Below are 5772 nucleotides of genomic sequence, written 5' to 3' on the forward strand. Positions count from 1 at the left end.
CCAAAATTGCCCTTGGAAAATGGCTTTCCCAATCGAAATTGTTGGAATGAACAAGTGTATAATGAACCATTAGGAGAATAAGAGGAATGTAGAAGAGAGAAGGTATGATTGTAGCCTCCTTCTATAAGAAATAGCCAAGCCATATCTTTTCTCTTTATCATCTTCCCAATTGTGCACTTGTGGAAAATCCCATGAATATTAGAGAAGACATCATAATAATGGGCCTTCCACTCCTCATTCTTGAGCAAAGAGAGATCCCACTCAATCAATACTATCTTGACATCAAAGACTCTCTCGGTCTAAGATAGAAATTGATTGGATAAGTGCATGTGGTACTAAACACAATGAGAATACATCAAACGATAATAAATAATCGAGTGTATAGCCACATGGTTGGCAAGTATATTGAAACAATTTCAATATAATAGTATAAGATCTCCTTGAAAATTTGCAAAGGCAAATTAGGCCTTGTGCCAAGAATTCCGAAACTCCTAATGGTCTTTCAAAAAGAGAATGTCTACTTCGAGCACAACACAATAAATAGATAACCTCTAGTACATGAAGCCAATAGAAACCAGACCCTCTCTATTTCCTAGAGATGTGGAATAGTGGCCACATAAACTCAAAAGTCAATCTTTTTAGAAATATATCTAGTTCTCCAAAAGCAAAAGCATAACTATTGGGCATGGTTTGATTTGATTGCCTTGTTACTAGAGAATGAGGACCTCTAGGAAGCTAGATGTCCTCATTCTCTAGTAATAGGGCTATCAAATTATCCTTGATATCTTAAATCCAACTTTTTGAGCTTCTTTCAATGGACTGCACAAGGCCAATACCTCATCATTCCTTTTAGTTACACTCAAGGCTAGATTATTGGCAATGGCATCCTAGCTCACCACTTTCATAGGCGGATCCAAAGTAGCACAGTTGAACCCAATAGCTAACTTGAGTCCATTATCTCTTCTCCCACTATTGAGTAGGTCAGAGGAATTGGTGGCCTTTACCCCTCATGGTGACCTAGGGGGTTATTTGGGGCTTAGTCTCATATACAATAGTAATGGAATGATGTCCTTCATGCCTTGTCATGACACATGGCTAGTTGGGGACATAGTCACATAACCAATTGTGAAACTGGGATGGGCTTGAATATAAGGCAAGAGAAAGACCCTCCATATTTTCCTTGCTGGAAACTTTTGGAAGATTTAGGCATGCATGGCTATGCCAATGGGGATTGTGGGCCCCTACACCTAATGCATCCTTCATCAACATGTAGACCGCTCTATGTGGTCTCTAATATGGGATCAACACTAGACTATTTTGGTGGACTTTGCATTTGGCTTCTCTACAATTGCATGTAGTTGTTGATGTGTAGCCATGAAAATGGCTATCCTATGTCTTGGCAAACTAAATTATGGTCTCTCTGACTAATGGACTATATGGACGAAGCTCTCTCTTCATCATACCAATCATGATCGTAGATCAACTATTTGATTGCACTTAATTACCTATACATGGGAGGTTGATGGTTGTGAATGATAGCCTATGTATGGTGACTTGACACCAATGGTGGTGGGAAGAAACTACTAATGACTCTGTATACTTGGTAATGGTCTATGTGATGTGAGCATGGAATTTTTGTACTCCCTCCTTGTCCATGTGGATTTGACCAAAATGGAAAACTTTCGAGAATTTTACATGGGAGTGTGAGAGAGGAATTAGTGACTTTCACCTCTTAGGTGACACATGGGTTAATTGGGGACGTATTCCCATGTACTTTTATGAGGCTATGATGGAGTTGAATATATAGGCAAGAGGAAATACTTCTAGAGGGAGGATTTGAATATATAGGCAAGAGAAATTCCTTCCATTCTCTAGAGTATCCCTCTTGAGACTTTGTGGGAGCAATAGATGCATGTGTGGCTATGGATGCATGCTTCATCAATATAGGGCATGTACTAGGGGCTCTAACATCAACCTACCATCAATAACCTGGACCCTTCAAAAAATCCATATCATAATCCATGAATCTAAACCATGTGATTCACATTGAGTAGCACTTGAAGTCCAACTGGCAATAGCTACTAGAGTTGGGTTGTGTTCTAGAGACACCCTACCTAGATCATCCATATAAACCCAAATTTGTTCTTTAAAGGAATCTATAAAGAAGTATTTCTCATATGGAGAAGGATGGGAATAACTATTCTACATCTCCACAATGACTTGTTGCTAGAGCTCTTGAACACGTCTAACTTGAAGTGGTCAAGCTCCATAGCATAGAGCTGATAAACTTCCATCTCTTTATTTTTGTCTCAAAAGATGCAACCAACACTATGTTGTTAGACCCGGGTAAGTCTGGTCACCAAGCATCAACCTTGGTTGGGGACAAGAATCAGTTGAAGTGACCGAGAACCCATGTTATAGTAGGGAGGTGTAGTTGATTCTGGTAAATTGACCTATCAGTGAGTAGCAATGGGCCACTGAGTGCACACTCAATTAGAAGGTGGTGTTTTAGGTAGAAACGTTATAGCAAGAGAGGAAGAGAACAAGAGATAGAGTAGTGTGCCGAGTTCTCTTCCTCTAACCTGAGGTGATAGCTTTGGGAATGTTCATTGCAAGCCAAGGTGGCTTGGTTGTAATAAGTGACTTTGTTAAATTAATGAGCAATTGACTGTCTCCTTGGTTTCACTTGTTGCGTTATTTCACTAAGCGTTGAGTGTTTTGTGGATAATAAATCCATATTCTCTCATCATTGCATGATTCTTTCTCGTTAGCTAGCCCTATCCTTCGAGTGTTAATTAATGTTGGCACCTTGTTCTATACTCGAGCACCCCTACCTTAGGATGGCAAGAGTGAGATCTTCACGAAGTGTGGTACCACGTTGGGAACTAACCCTAGCATTTTGAGTTAGCAGGGTAAGTGAATAGAAGCATCAACACTTTCGCAATCCTGCTCGGGAAGGTAAAGTGAATTGCAAGTTGACAAGCTATCAGGGCAAGATTAGAGAAGCGAGTCGGTAAGCTTAGTGTGAGTTGGTAAAAGAGAGAGATCATGATAAACCATGATGAAGCAAAACAATTGTTGGGAATCATGGGTTACTATAGGAAATTTATTCAAGTGACTCCAAGTGAGTGGCGTCAACTGATAGAGTGCTTGAAGACCAGGGTGCAAAGCACAGAAAGCACTTGGATTGTTCTTTGATTACTTTTTGCTTTACGCAATGGCTAACAAATGCTCAAAGAGAAGAAGAAGATATGTAGCTAGACTAGAGGCAGTGGCTACATCCAACTCTGTGAGGCAGAGCAATATCAAAACCAAAGCTCAATGCCAAAGGAGATTGGCAGGGGCACAATAGGAATGACAAGCACAAGAAGAGAGGCTCGGCTACACTATCCCAAGGGTGGAAGTTAATTAGCATGCAAAGACAGAATGTCAAGAACAATGGTGTTAGGCTAAGGTGTCCAAGAAGATTTGCGGGTGAATGCCCATCGTGGCAAATGGAATGTGAGCACTCATCTACGGAGAGTTTGGATTTTGAACTAATGTTCATACCCTTGATAGAACAACAAAGTGAAGATGAAGACCAACTCAGAGAGCAACGAGAACATCTTCAGCATTACTAGGCTATTGTATTTGAAAGAGTACATCTAGAAAGGTATGAATCTAGAAGATCGGCTATCGTAGATGGACAAAGGATCCATTGTCATGAATATGGGCATGATTTTGATGGAGACACCACCATAGATCCGAGGTCAATGAAGGGAAACTAAGGCTGTTTGCCCAAGATCCTCTCACAAAATACAAAGAACCTACTCGACCGATAGGTATACGTTCGGTTCTACCTTTGAGGCCTGAGGACAATACCTCGCGGGGTGCACCACTAAGAAATCCTAGGTATCATGTGTGTTCAAGGGGTATTAAAAAAACCCCTCAACTAATTTCTTTTTCCCAATAAAACGACCCCTCTTTACTTATAAACTAACGTATTTTTTTCTAAAGTTGAATTAAAAACCCCAACCTATTATTATAAACCTGTTAAAATTTTTTCAAAAGTAGAATTGAAATACCGCTCCTTTTGAATGCATGTGGTACACTAAATTTTGAGAGGTGAACCCCCCAAGGACAATACAAACCAAGTTAGGGGTTTACAACAACCTCACAATCAGGAAGGTGGTAGGTGGGGAGCAAGCAAGTCAATTCTTTAAATCAATAGACCCACCTACTCAAGTTTTGGGGTAGAGAATTTTAAGTCTAGCTCCTATATCAAGGTAAAGTTCCAAAATTTTAAAGACAAAAATGATGAAGATCCTTACAGTCACTTGCAGTGTTTCCTGAATGTCTACCATAACAATGGTGCAACCATAGATGAAGAGTATATGGACTATTTTCCATGTACCTTAATCAAGATTTCTCAAAGGTGGTTTAATCAGTTTCCGATCGGGTATTTCCTTGATTGGTATGCCATGTCAGAAGCCTTCTTGCACAGGTTCCAATAGGACATTAATGAAGAAGACATAAGAACAAAGTTGAGTTAACTAAAGTAGACAAAAGGCCAGTCCATCCAAGACTCTTATTAATCATTTGAGGATAGTTTCAGGTGACAAGTCTATGTGATATTGGTTGATCACAACATGTAGCCAGGTTGATTTGTGCAAGCCAGAAATAGTCAATTTGACCAAAACCTATGAGGATCTGCTAAACGCAATTGTTGCTTTGGAAAAAAATGAGGATTGGAAGATGAATGCAAGACTAAGTATTGCAATACCTGTACCAATTTTGGCCACGATGACTTAGACTATTGGTTTGATGGAAAAAATAGAGAAGTGTGAGCAAACCAAGTCGTAGCTAATAACTGAGCACCGAGTGGCAAATCTCCGTGCCCTGAGCAGAAGGAAAATGGTAAGAATGGTAAAGTGCAGAATGATTCGTCTAAAATTAAGGATTTCTATCATGGAGAAAATCATTTGCATTCTGATTTCAAATCTGGGTGGAACACTTGAAATTCTTAAAGAATAACATAAAAAGGAAAGAGGTAGATCCAAAATGTCGAGCAATTGTAGCTAAATTGCCAAAAATAGTTGATGCGCTAGTAATTACTTGGTCAAAATGAGTATTGACAACAAGCGAAGACACTAACACTTTGGGCAAGAACATCAATTGGAAGGCACAAAAGGAGTTGGCCTCAAAGATTGCAAGGGAGTTGAAAGGAAAAGAACAAGCAGTTGAAATGCCCGAGAAGTTCCAGCACTCTGTTACCAAGCAAGGAGAATCATCAAGATCTAGCTTTAAAGAATCATAATATATGTTATGCCACAAGAAACTAGTGCAGAGCTAGCCTGAGTAGCATTCAAGAATATGTAAGTCAGCCTAACTTTTGTTAAGCTGATGCAAATAGCTTTGTATTGTCATGACATCTTTGCTCAGTAGGTCAAGGAATCCATCAAGCAACCCAAGGAAGTGAAAACCTTAGCCACCATGCCTATGATTGATACACTAGCTGTGGTGCTGAAGAAGTTCCAGTCATCACTATGAAGATTAAGAAGCAAACGATACCAGGTGTAATAGTGGATGGAGGATCAGGAGTGAACATCATTTTTGAATAAATTGCCCAAAGACTAAAGTTCAAATCATATAAACCATCTCCATTCCAAGTGCGTATGGCATATTAATGACCAGTGGATCCTAAGGGTATGTTACAAGATGTGGTCATCTTAATAGGCAGCATTTATTATATAGTTAGTTTTATTGTGATCGCTATGGAGCAGCATGCCTACC

This window comes from Dipteris shenzhenensis, chromosome 33 (genome assembly GCF_047967505.1).
Source record: "Dipteris shenzhenensis isolate YYH24624 ecotype China chromosome 33, Dip_SZ_1.0, whole genome shotgun sequence".
In the NCBI taxonomy this organism is placed as follows: Eukaryota; Viridiplantae; Streptophyta; class Polypodiopsida; order Gleicheniales; family Dipteridaceae; genus Dipteris; species Dipteris shenzhenensis.